At 35.2% G+C, this 14,426-nt stretch overlaps 1 pseudogene; it reads left to right on the top strand.

Annotated features, from left to right (window-relative positions):
- Positions 1-6,803: 6,803 nt before the first annotated feature.
- LOC117021169 (nucleoporin Nup43-like) lies at positions 6,804-7,954 on the top strand (annotated as a pseudogene).
- Positions 7,955-14,426: the final 6,472 nt, after the last annotated feature.

Genomic DNA, 14,426 nt, shown 5'->3' with positions numbered 1-14,426 from the left:
TACTATTACACATAAATATTAACTAGACATGGTACATATCAATATATACATTTATATATTCTTGAGAATTAGGATAGTCTATTATATATTCTATTACTGAGAAATTTAGAAAATTTATTATTAAATACATATTAAAACACCTCTTCATTATGTAAAAAATGCTACTTTTTATAGTTGGTAGAAAGAGTTCTGTAATAGAAATTAGAAAACGTTTAATGCAAAATTTTCTGTCCCAAGTTTACTCTGTAAATATATGTAGATCAATTAATAGTAACACCATTATTTCCAGACTATAGAGAGGATTTCAGAATAATTAGAGATGGCACAATATATTTGAAAATACTTCAGAAGTACATTATTTTTGTATATACAACATAGTGCATTATTTTGAATCCTTTCAATGTCTACCTCAATTTTACCATACAACAAGAAAATAAATTATTTTCCAAGTAGAATACATTATTTTTTTCCTGAAATCTCTGGAAAATATTACTAACTCTCTAAGGAGTATTAAATTCCAAATTGTCATTCTTCTAAGTTGTAAATGAAATTATTTCAATTGCTAAAGTGCTAAGCACTATGAATTTTTAAAATTGTCTATGAACCAGTAATATCATGTAAGTTGTTAACATTCTTTTTGGAATTGTGTAGGTTAATTCTTACACTTAAAGGCAAAGAATCCAATACACAAATGGAGCACAGAACCAACTATACTATACATTTGATCACTAAGTTATTGTTTGAATATGGAAACATTTGAATCCATTATATTATAAACTCTCTGAAGGGTGTGTTCAGGTTTCTCCATATATCCCCAGAGCATCTAGCACTAAATTTCGTATACAAAGTAAACTGTTAACTGATTGATCTTAAAATATTTAATTTGGGAGTGGAGAAGATTAACTAAGCTATATCTAGAACAAGTAAGTTTCCATTTATCTGTGAAGATAAGTAAAATATTTTTACTTCTAAATTAATTTTTCATGTGTTGTGCAAGCTAAATTATAAAAGGACATCAAAGAAAAGTTTAAAGAAATTGTGCCCTTACGAGTAATGGAATTCCTTTTGCTTTGTTTTTGATAAAGTAGAAACTAGATTAAAAGAGTAGTTTTCAAGAAGCACAATTATATATTTTCTTGTGCTGGTATACCTGTTACAGTTGCCACTGTTACATGTAGGGAAGTCTCAGCTCTTTTTAAAGATGTTTCATAAATTCAGTGACATATGTGTATTGACTAAGCATTTCCTGTGCTCCAGGATCCACTGTATGTCTGATTGTCTGTTTCCTTTCTGCTTCTCTACATCCGACAGGTACTATTCCAAAAACAGAAGGTGGGATTTATTGCCAAAGCATGTTATATGATTACTGTATGCTTCATATCTTATGTCTTCTACTTCTTCCCAGTTTCTCGGTAGGTGTGAGAGATAGTCATACAGTTGAAGAAATACTGGAATTTCAGAGAAAACTAATAGAACAGTAACTACCTAAAATTTTCCTCCTGCTTTCGTTATTTAAATGCCCTTGTTTTTTGTTTCTTTGCCTCCTTCGTGTTGAATAGCCTTCTGCCCACCTTGATCATCTCCCTGTGGCTCATCTCAATCTGTTTTCCTCTCTCTTCTGGCTTCCAGCCAGCTACTGAAACAGCAACTGGGCTATTTATAATTGACGGGTCTCAAAGGTGAGCGCTTCATATAAGGTAAGTAGTCTTTTGTCTTGTTGTCTCTAAGGCCACCATCCCAAAAGACTACAGGGCTATATTAGTACACTTGACTTCTTAAGGACTAAGTGTCAATACACGGTCAGATCCTGAACCACAGTAAATCATTATGCAGTCTCAAAGCAGTTAGAGCTTTGCTAAATTTCTTAATGTGGGATATGGCACATTCATTGTATATACAATAGAAAGTGATGCTCGTTCAACATTTGGGCTGGGATAACACAAAATACTTCCAACATGAAGGACCACAGATCTAAAAAAAGAAAACACTCAATATTATAAAATTATCATTAGTCTGGACAAGTGAGTGCGAGAAGGGAACACAATCATTTTGTTCCAAAATTTTATAAATGAAAGACCTGAATCATATATTTAAAGAAATAGATCCTCTTTGAGCCTGTTGAAGGAAGTCATGAACATGGGAGGACTGTCTGATTTAAAGGTACCTGCTCTGGGCTCCCATGGCAACCTGTATCATACAGAACATTTTACAGTCTACTCTTATCATTGGTTTTCCTCCTTACTTGACTGGGTGTTTCCTAAATTTGTCTTGGCAGTCACCTGTTTTTGCAGATATATATATATATATATATATATATATATATATATATATATATATATATATATATATATATATATATTTGAAAACACAGATATATATATTTGAAACCCAGCCACACTCATTTATTTCCTGATTGTGTATGCCTACTTTCCTGTTACAAAGGCAGACTTGACAAGTTACCACAGTTTTGAGTAATTGTCACAAAGATAGTATACCCACAGTGTGTAAAATACTTACTATCTAGTCTTGTGAAGAATAAAGGTCATCAACCTTTATTCTAGAATATTTATCTGCTAAAAGTATGAAATAATTTTTGATCTGATAATCCAGTACAGAATCATTTCTTTTAGTTATACAGTCATATGTTCATTAGTTCAGATAGAATTCTCTGTAGTCAGAGAATATGGTTATCTGACTACAGAGAATATCTAAACTCCACTGCCATATTAGCCTTTGGAAAAACTGCAAAAAACACACTAAACCTTGGTTTGTTCACCTGTAAAATAAGGATACTGTTTGCACCTACTTATTCCATCCATTTCATTATTGAGAATTCATGAGTCAATCAGTAGGACTAAAAAGCAATCTTATACTTGGGGAAATAGAGCTTTAGTTACTCCTAATCTTGTTTCTTCACTGTTTCTCAAGATATTTCTTCTCATGCGTCTTCCTTTTGTTATCAAAATATGTAAATGTGTATAATCATGCTAAAAACATATAATGTGCCTGGTCAAGAATGGTTATTTAATAAATGTTTGTGGAGGGGATGAATGATTGATGAATGAATGTCTTTTCTCTACTCTTCACACTGTGTTATAATGCTATATACTTCTAGGTCATGTTGAAACATGAAAAGCCTGGATACAGTGGCACTGAAATGGACCAGTGATTGAACTACAATAATTCAACTATAATAGATGATCAATAAATATGTCTTGAATTAATAATAATACATAATAAAATGTAAGATGAATATTAAATCATTCCACTCTAGCATTGTCAAAAAGAGACATGGTGGGTTCTAAAGCCTAAACCTGTTTTTTCAGATTAGATATTGTAATAAAGAAACAGACCTATAACTGCTTAGATTGATGTAGACTGAGTATATAACCGAAAACACAGAATAGGTGAGTTAGGCAGGTCAATAAAATTGGCACAGAAGATAATTTTATTCAAGTATGAAGAACATTTGTAACTTGACAAATTTAACAAATGGTTCAAAAGCTGGTAGATGTTAATTCAGGTTCAAAAATCTGTTGTCACCTCCAGATATTTGGGTTTAACCAATAAAATGTATGATTGTAAACACAGTTTAAATTAGAGTTTGTTTTTTGAGGCTGTTAACTTCCGCCCTGGCATTTAATTTAAATTCATTTGCTTGGGAAAAAGCTCTGGCCGTTCAGGAGAAGAAAGATTGGTAGGACAGTATATGATACTGAGATAATGTTTAGGGGTAAGGAAGGGCTAAGTTTTAGGTATTTGTGTGTATGTAGAAATGAGGTCATTTGTATCCATTCCTGTTAATTACTGTACTTATTTATTATATCATTATTATTTAGTTTTTATTGAAGAGGAAGTAGACCTGAATAAATGTGCTAAATATGACTTCACAGAACTTGGGAACCTAAGGTCACAGTGAAGTATAGGGCTAAGACAAAGTACTTCCCCTATTCTTTTCATTAACTACATGTACCTACATCTCAATGAAAACTGAATGTAACATCATTTGAAATACCTAGTATTCACAGATATGAAAGAAATGGATGGCAAATTGGCTACAAGATACCTGTGGTCTTCCAGAAATAATTGGGAGTTGTTAGGGGAGAGGAAAAAAACAAAATATGTAAGTGTAGGGTTTATAGGTAAAGAAAATTGTGTGTTAATGTTGATACAATAAAATTTGTATACATAGTCTGGTGAAAACTAGGGGCATTTAAACTATATGCAAAAAGGAAAGAACAAAATACCAATGAGTATTATCTTATTGCAGTTAGTAGTGAAAGAATTTAGATTGTCTGTACACATTCAGTACATAAGTTTTGGAAGGAATAAGAAGAGCAGTTCAGAATCCTCCAGTCAAGATGGCAAAGGTGGTAAATGCTGTGTTTACTTTCTCTCACAACCACATCAAAATTACAACTGAACTACAGAACAACCATCATTGAGAATTGCCTGAAATCTCGCTGAATCACAGCCCTACAACTAAGGACATGCAAAAGAAGCCACCTCGAGACTGGTAGGAGGGACAGAGACATAGAATGGGCTGGTGTCACACTCGCATGTGACCATTAAACATCAGAAAGGATATCTTGGCTGTGGAGGTCTCCCCCTCCCCCCAAGGAGTGAGAGGATGCAACCCCACCCCAGGCTCCCAGCTCAGGGTTCCAGAGCTGGGGAGAGAAATCCCCATAACTTCTGGCTGTGGAAACCACTGGAGATTGTTACTAAGTGAGAAGAGGGCAGTGAGAAGAAGGCACTACCCTTAAAGGTCTCACAAATAGACTTACTTGCTGATGGATTCACTTGCTGTGAGCTCCAGCACTGGGGAAGCAGCTCGAAAGCACCAGGGACATATGGGGAGGAACTGAGTTTTCTGGCTCAGGAGAGGCCTGGAAGGGCATCTTTCTCCCAGATGGAGGAGCTAGGGGAAACCACTATTTCTTTGTTGAGCCCTCCCCCTCCCAGACTGCAGACACAGGTGGTTGCCATGTCTGAGTCTGCATCAACCTGGCTAACACAGTTCCTTTGCCCAACCTGGCAATTCTGATACCCCATCTTACCCAACATTCAGACACACCCAAGCGGCTTCTAATAGTTTTTCCATACAAACAGCCTGTCTTGGCTCATGCTGCAGACTTTCCTAAATACTCTCAAAGGTTCTGAAAACCCAAACAAGCAGCATCTGGCTTCAGCACATTCCATAGGCTCCTGCTGAGCAGCGCTAAGCCTGGCAGTAGCCACAGCCAGTTTCAGTTTATGGCTAGGCTTCTTGAGGCACTTCCAAATCCAGCACAGGTGGTGGCCATCTTTGTATTGCTTTGTGGTTCATACCAGGTATCCCTGGGCAGGGCACAGACTATGGCTGAACTTGGCCTGCAGCGGGGCCCCTCTCAGGAGGTACTGGGAACCAGCAGGCATGGAGGCCACTTTGGACCAAGCCAGAGTACCACCCAAACACCAGCAGGGACAACACAATAAAAAGGCACACTGGGCAGGCACCAGAGCCCTGCTAATGCTCTATAGGGTCAGTCCCTGCACAACAGCTCCTCCACTGTAGTCATGGCCAGTCCTCACAGCAAATCAGTCAAGGGTCAACTCCTCCCATTGATGTTCAAAGAGAAACCAAGGCTCAGTGACAATGAAAGGGCAAAACAGCCCACACTAGTGACACACCTGGACCGTGTGGCATCAGTGACCTGAGAGATTGGGCCACTGGGAGCCACAGGAAACTTATGACATAAGGGAACTATACTAAAACAGGGAGACATATCAGCCCCATCTAATACAAATACATGAGGGCAGCCAAAACAGGAAGAAACAGACACACACACACACACACACACACACACACACACACACACGAAAAAAACCAGCATGTCCCAAATTAAAAAAAAAAAAAAAAAAGAAGTAGAACATAACTCCAGAAAAAGAACTAAATAAAATGAAGACAACTAAACTACCAGATGCAGAGTTCCAAACACTGGTTATCAGGACACTCAATGATCTCAAGGAGAACTTCAACAAAGAGATAGGAAGCATAAAAATGGGCATAGGAAACATAAAAAAGAACCAATCAGAAATAAAGAATACAATAACTGAAATGAAGAATATATTATAGGAAATCAATAATGTATTAGATGATACAGAGGATCAAATCAACAATTTAGAAGATAAGGTAGTAGAAAACACCCAAACAGAACAACAAAAATAAACAAAATAAAAAGAATCCAAAAATCTGAGGAGAGTTTAAGGGGCTTCTTAGACAACATCAAATATACCAACATTCACGTTATAGGGGTACCAGATGGAGAAGAGAGACAGCAAGGAATTGAAAACCTATTTGAAGAAATAATGATGGAAAATTTCCCTAACCTGAAAGGAAATAAATATACAAGCCCAGGAAGTGCAGTCACAAACAAGATGAACCCAAAGAGGCCCACAGCAAGACACATCACAATTAAAATGCCAAAGGTTAAAGATAAAGAAAGACTCTTAGAAGAAGCTAGGGAAAAGCAATTAGTTACCTACAAGGGAGGTCCCATAAGACTGTCAGCTGATTTCTCAACAGAAACATTGCAGGCCAGAAGAGACTGACACAAAATATTCAAAGTGATGAAAAGCAAAGACCTACAACTAAGATTACTCTACCCAGCAAAGCTATCATGGAGAATTGAAAAACAGATAAAGAGCATCCCAGATAAGAAAAAGCTAAATGTGAATAATAAAATGACAATAACTACATATCAACAATTTCTTTTGAAGAGGTGTGGGCTGTACTTTTTGCTGTCCCCGCTGCAGATGGCATGGAGAAATATTGTGCTAAGTTTGTGTCTCAGAAAATCAGCAAAGCCCTCTGGTGACAGGTATCTCTGGGAAGTCTGCAGAACACAGAGACCTTCACCACTGACTCTTGGAACAATGAGGAAATTATGTTTCACTGTGGTCTATTGGAGATTTTGGGAACTCAGACTCTGATGGAAGGTTTGAAGGAGACCATCAATTACTGTGTGGTACCAGACACCATGGTGATGCTATGGATTTACAATCCTTGGACCAGGAAAGAATTGTAGCTGCTTCATCAACAGGATGTGTAACAGCTTTCCTTCACCATCTGAATAACCAGACTCTGCCAGTCAGCCAGCAGTGGACAACAGCTCACTACCACACAGGTCCAGGCAGTCCTTCCTGCAGCAGTGTACCATGCACAGGAGTTGTGTGCAGCAACCCAGAAGTTACCATAGTCGGAGAAGATGGTTGAATAAATCTCTTCAGAGTTGGTCACAAGGAAGCTGTGAGAACTATAGATAATGCAGATAGCAGTACGCTCCATGCTGTAACCTTCCCTCGAACTCCTGAGGTTCTAACAGTAAATTCAATTGGATAGATAAAAATATGGGATTTCAGACAAGAGGGAAATGAGTCCTCTCAGATATTATCACTGACTGGTGACTGAGCGCCACTCCACTGTGTTGATAGACATCCCAACCAGCAGCATGTTGGAGCTACTGGCGGCCAGGATGGAATGTTGAGTATTTGGGATGTTAGACATTGTTCTATGCCTATGGCTCTGCTGAAGGCTCATGAAGCTGTAATGTGGGAAGTCCACTTTCATTCATCCAACCCAGATCATCTGTTTACTTGTTCTGAAGATGGATCCCTCTGGCATTGGGATGCCTCTACAGATGTACCTGAAAAATCATCGCTCTTTTACGAAGGAGTAAGAAAGAGTATTTTTATATCTCATAGCATTAGTAAGCAGGCTATTGTTCACCAACCTCTTAAAGCTCCTGGCTCAGCACTGATCTGCAAAAGTCTGTATTAAAATCACAAGCTTGCTTCCCAGCAGGACTCTGTCAGTGAACAGTTTGGATGTTTTATGTCCTTGTCTTGTTGTGGAACTGATGCAGAAACAATTTATGTTACCAGATAACTCTTTTCCATGAATATACTGTAATTATAAGAGTTCAAGTAAAAACATACATTTAGCTTATCAAATTCCATCTTCTGTGCACATTTTTATTATTAGAAAATGTGAAATTTGCAGAGGAAGCATCAATAAACTGTTGTGAATGGCAATGCCCAGTTTTGGATTTTGTTACTTTGATATTCACCTAACAGTTACAGAATCTGATGGGCAAAAGAACTGGAAATTGTGGACAAACGTCTGAGGGGCTCCTTGTGTTTATGAATTAACTGCCTTCATCAGTATCTTGGACAGCTCACAGGACGTACTATTCATTATTGATGTTGTGAAACTTAATACTGTTGAACCACCAATGGGTTCCTATTCTTTTTATCAACAGTATGTGGCATTAGTCAATGTTAATGTTTATTCTTTTTATTGTAAGTTTTTACTTCAATCCTTCCACATTTTGCTTCCTGAATAATTTTAATAAACTTTCCAGAAAGAATTGAAAAAAATGACCAATGTTTTTAAAGGTGAAATGTTTTGACAAGTTCCTTTATTAGGATATATTTGAAGAGATCTCTGTCAGCTGTTTAGACCCAACTTTATTTTGTTTTTTTTTGAAAAGAAGACAAATACATTTTCCCTAGGAATTTTTGTTTTTGTTTAGTTTTACAGTGTAGTCAAAGATTATTTAACTGGACATTGTGAAATAAAATAGAATTTGACATTGATAAGTGAGCTGACTTCTAAACTAAAATTTGATAGGTAACATCTATGAGATTAGTATGACAATGTGGCAAAAGTAAAGAATTTTGCCATCTTTATCCTTATTAAAATGTTAATAATGACCTCGCATAGTGTTTTAAGGCAGTTTTATGACATTGTCTTTCCAAAGTTTATTAGATTAAATGCTGTGTTCATTTATTTATAATGCCAATAATAGTAATTATGGTAAAGTATTGCTTTTCTGCCCTAATAAATATTTTCAATTTTTTATGCCACTTTATAAAACACCACCACCAAAACAATTAATTTCAATGTAAATAGATTAAATGTTCCAATCAAAAGACATCTATGGGCTGAATGGATAAGAATACAAAACCCTTAATATGCTGCTTACAAGAAACACACTTCAGATTGAAAAGCACACAGAGACTGAAAGTAAAGGAATGGGAAAAGATATTTCATGAAAATAGAAATGAAAAAAAAAAAGCTGGAGTAGCAATATTTATACTAGGCAAAACAGACTATAAAACAAAGGCTCTAACAAGTGACAAAGAAGGACCCAGTAAGCACACTTCTGGGTATTTATGTAAAGAAACCCAAAATGCTGCTTTGAGGGTACATGTTCATTCATATGGTTATTGCAGAATTATTTACAATGTCCAAGATATGGAGGCAACCTGGGTGTTCATCGATGGATGAATGGATAAAGAGTAGGTGATACATACATATTAATATAGTTGAATATTATTCGGCCATGGAAGTGATTGGGTTCTTGCTATATGCCTTGGCATGGATGGAACTGGAGGGTGTGGTGCTGAGTGGATTATGTCAGACAGAGAAAGACAGATGCAATGTGATTTTGCTTATATGTTGAATCTAAAGAACAAAGTGGACAGACAAACAAAACAGAAACAAACACATCGCTACAGAGAATATTTTTATGGTTGTCAGATAGCAGAAAGTTTGGGGGGATGAAAAAAGGGAAGGGATTCAGAAGTACAAATTGGTAGCTACAAAATAGTCATGAAGATGTACAATAATATTGTAATAACTATGTATGGTGTCCAATGGGCACTAGATTTATTGGAGTAATAGATGTGAGGGGTTTTTGAGGGTAGGTGAAAAGGAAGAAGTACAAATCAATAGTTACAAAATAGTCATGGTGATGTAAAGTAAAGCACAGGGAATATAGTCAATAACATGGTAATAACTATGTATAGTGCCAGATGGGTACTAGTCAGGGGGATCACTTCTTAAATTACATAAATATCTAACCACTATGCTATACACATGAAATTAATATAAAATAATACTGAATGTCAACTATAATTGAAGTTTTTTCTAAAGAGGGGAATAAAGGTGATGGGGAATAGGACGTTCAAATTTCCAGGTATAAAACCAATAAGTCTTGGGATATAATCTACAGTAAAGGGAATATAGTCAATAATATTGTGATAACATGGTATAATGTCAGATGGTTGCTGAACTTATCATGGTGATCACTTCTTTAGATATATAAATGTTGAATAACTGTGGTGTACACCTAATGGTCAGTGTTGTGCCCCAACCCTGAGAAAGAAGTGCAAGGTGTTTGAAAAACTAAGGAAAACAGAATTACAATTTGAAATCAGCTACTTAAGGGCTATTTATATTTTATGCACATAATAGTAATCTAAGAAGATTCAGGATTCATCAGTCCTTACATGCTCCGCCATGTATACATTACTTGTGGATATCTTATAATTCTTTACTTACTGGATGAGATCATGATACTATAGTTCTCATCAAATTGATAAATCAAAGATTTAAAATATCTAATAACTATGTAGCCTGAGGGTAAAAGCCACTCTACTAATTGTATAATAATTTTTAGAGTTGCCTATACATTTGTAAAACATATCATTAAGATTCCCATCAGCTAGTCATTTTTTCACTTACCAAGTCATTAGTCTCTAACATCCTTCTAACAGTACAGTCAGTTAGATTTCCTGTGCCCCTGTAGTTTTACTTCCCTCTCTTCCTTACCAGATCCTGTCTATCTTTTGACAGAGAGTTCAAGTCTCAAGCTCTCCGTGGCCATCTGATCCTCTTCACCTCTCTCATGAACAGCTGCAAATATCCTGGTACGTGCTGCGCCACCCAACATTTCATAACACATTAGTTTTTATTATGTTGTGATCCTTGTTTGTTGTTTTTGTCATCCTGATCAAATTATATGCTCCTTGACCATGCGAATCATATCAATAAGTACCTGATAAATACATATATATATATATACACACATATGTATGTATATATGTATATATATATATACTTATGTGTACTTACTTATATGATTTGCATATATATGTGTATATATATATATTTATAATTTATATTAAATTATATATGTGTGTATATATATATATATATATATATATATATATATATATATATAATTTACAGATTCTGTGAACTATGTGTTTTGCAACAAGGAATCTCTTCATGCCAGTAACGCTAATCTTTAGAAAGTAAGGAGTCTCTACCAAAAAACTAAATACCATTCCTGGGTGTTGCTCTGTTTACAATTATCAACAATGTTTTATTCTTGTTTAATAATCATAGAACACAAAGATATTTTTGAGACACATTCTAGGACATGATTGATTGAGCCAAATTGAGTATCTGCTTAAGTTTATCTTTGTGAAACTGAAGATGAGATCCTGCGTGTTTCTTGATGCGGTGGTGAGGTTCATGTAAATAGAACAACAAAGTATGAAAATCAATTGTACAATGTAGAGAATTCAACATTCATTCAGGGAGGGAAGTGATTTTATAATAGATGAGGAAACCACACTCTTCATTATTTTATTTCACCCTTCATTTGATCGATTTCTGACCTGCTTGTTGTAAAATTAACACATTTACTCCTGAAATCTCCGGGAAAAATATTTTTTCAAAGTAAACAAAATTATTTTTATTTTTTTAATCTTGCTCTCTATACAAACCATAATATAGATTCACAAGATTGTAAGTACTCCCTGGTTGTAATTTAGTTACAATGGGAAATTGCACCAATTCCTTTCAGTGACTCATGTGGTGAGTTGTTCCCAGGCATTTTTGGACATCTTGGTAAGTTGAAAGAGTTAATGATTCTAGAAGTATTTAATTTGTAAATTTGTTTTATTTCAAGATGATGCAAATACATTTCTTGGAATTCTCTTTGAAATAATTTTCAATGGTAATGGAAAAAAAATAACAAAAAAACTCAATCATTCCCAAACTGCTTCTTGATGACTTCTTTTGTTAAATTTCTACTAATATAAATCTCAAGATAATAGATTTTAATACAGTTTGTAGGTTAAATTGAATAATGATCTTTTATTATTTCTAAGATACCATTATATTTTTCTGTGACTCATATATTATATTCAGGTATTCTCTGAAAAATCTTAATTATATGAACAACTAATGCTAAAAATACTAATAATGATTAATAATTGTGAAATTCAAAAGTTTTTTGTTTGTTTTATGAGTTCCTAAAGATTGTAATGCACTTTTCTGCAGGCAAACATAGGATGCACATCTGACCCATTCATTATCCCCATCCCACTTGTAAGTATTTGGCTCTGGTTACTCAGCTGATAAATTTTAGTAATTATCTTGGAAATGTTTCTTCCCTTATTTGGGTGTACAGGTGGAGGAATGTGCTTTCCACTTTACCTCTGATAGCTGGAAAGTATGTTAAAGGATTATCTTTCATAGAGGAAAATAGAGAAAGAGAAATTAGGGAGCTGGGAAGAAACAAAAGAAGAAAAAGGGGAGAAAGTAAGCAGGAGAGTAGAAGGGCAGAGAGACAGAAAGGAGACAACTGATGCTAAAATGAAAGGAGGGGAAAATTGAAAGGTTTTCAGAAAATGTTTTCTAAGTTTTGAAACTCATGTTTGCATGTAAAATTGAAGTTTCTGACCGTAGATTTGACAATGTATTTTTTCATAGTTTTATCTCTAAAATTTCAATATAAATTAGTTCAGAGTAGTTATTACCCTAAACTCATAAAACTTACATTATTGAATTGATTCCTAAATAACATTTTAAATATCATCTTTCTAATACTGAGAGTAGATTTTGGATTAAACACTTTAAAACATACCCCACCACTTAATCTCAAACTCATCAACATGGAAAATACAAAAAAGGAACCCTAAAACATCCCAATTCATTTCTGTGTTATCTACAGATAGATTATTATACAGCAGATGTTTGGCTTCTTATAAGTGAATTGTCATTATTATTTTTGAGATGGCGTTACAAGCTTCCAACACATTTTCCTGCTGCAGTTGTTCCTTTGATTTTATGTCAGAGGACTTCTGCTAATTTTTGCTCTTCCTCAGAGGGATCACTAAACAAACATCTTTGACATTTTGCAAATACATTCTTCTCATCTACCCAGCCCTTGCATGGAGGCATAAAATCTTTATCCATTTGTAGATCTGCCAATTGCTGCCCTCAGTATTGAATCACATAAATGAAGCTCTAATTTTATAAGAAGAGGTCAAGGGAACCAGTGGTGAGAAAAACAGGTTGATGAATTTAAGGAGCAAACAGCAAGCACCAACATACACTTCCGATTCTCGAGTGCCTCCTTTTCTGATTAATGACATCATTCCCAAAGGCAAAGACAGCAAGTCAGACTTTGAGGATGTAAAGTGCGATGCTTCTGGCAAAACCATCACTGCTTAAATCAGATATAATGATCTTTCAACAGAAGTTAAAATACCATCTTTACTTAATGATGTCGAATAAGATTATTATTTAAAATCTATCACGGTTTCATGTTTGCTGGTTTAAATTCTGATGTATTTGAAGTCAATTGTGGAAGAGCGATGTATGCAATTTGATTTACCTTGAATGCCTGAGCAACTCATTTTCCTCGTCTCATAAACGATGGCGTGAATATGATAGTTCATTTTGATAACAAGAACATTTAAAGTTTGGCTCGACAATCTGAAAGAACAAAATGAATCTTGACATGGGTCTAAAAATAAGAACATCTGTGTGCAGCAGGAAATAGTCATGATTTACGGTTCCGACATGACTGTGTGATGTGTTGTTTCACTTTATGGTAATTTACAGCATTTAATGTACTATATAAATTGACAGAAACTGAGGTAATGCAGCCTCAAAATCCAATAAAAGAAACAAAAATGTAGAATATAAATGTTTGGTTTCCTGTGTGAAAGTTTTGGTTTTAAAGTGGAGATTCATGTGGGAAGAACAGAATGACTCCAAACCAAAATTGCCCTCTAGGCAGCTTTGAAGTTTTGCTGGTGTCAGCATCCCATAGGCACATGAAGGGCAGGGAACTACAGTGGGTCCCATGCACACCTCATGTGCCATCATCCGTATTGATAATTTTTTAGTTACAGTTTTAAAAGAATATTCTTCCTGCAAAGTTCTAAAGCTCACCCCAATGCCCCTGAGTCACAGATATTTATCTTATTTCTTTGGCTAATAATATAACTTTGCCTGTTTTTTAAGTCTAGTAAGTGATTTTATATAAAGTTGTCCCTTACCCTAAAAAGAGATCTATCTTTGAATATCTTTCAGAAGAATTCTTACAAAGTTCTAAATCAATACCATTTTATTCAAAATATGTTAAAACTGGAAATTGTGCTATGCTATCATGGGGCTACATGAATATCTCTCAAACAAAGAATTCACAATCTTAAACATTTCATATTCTGCACCCCACAGAGTTTCATCTCTTATACCTGCTGAACATAGCTATTTTGGTGGGGACAATGGGGAA

Source organism: Rhinolophus ferrumequinum, chromosome 4, assembly GCF_004115265.2.
Source record: "Rhinolophus ferrumequinum isolate MPI-CBG mRhiFer1 chromosome 4, mRhiFer1_v1.p, whole genome shotgun sequence".
Classification (NCBI taxonomy): domain Eukaryota; kingdom Metazoa; phylum Chordata; class Mammalia; order Chiroptera; family Rhinolophidae; genus Rhinolophus; species Rhinolophus ferrumequinum.
Note: the sequence above shows the minus strand (reverse complement) of the source record. Positions and strands in the feature narration are given on the sequence as shown.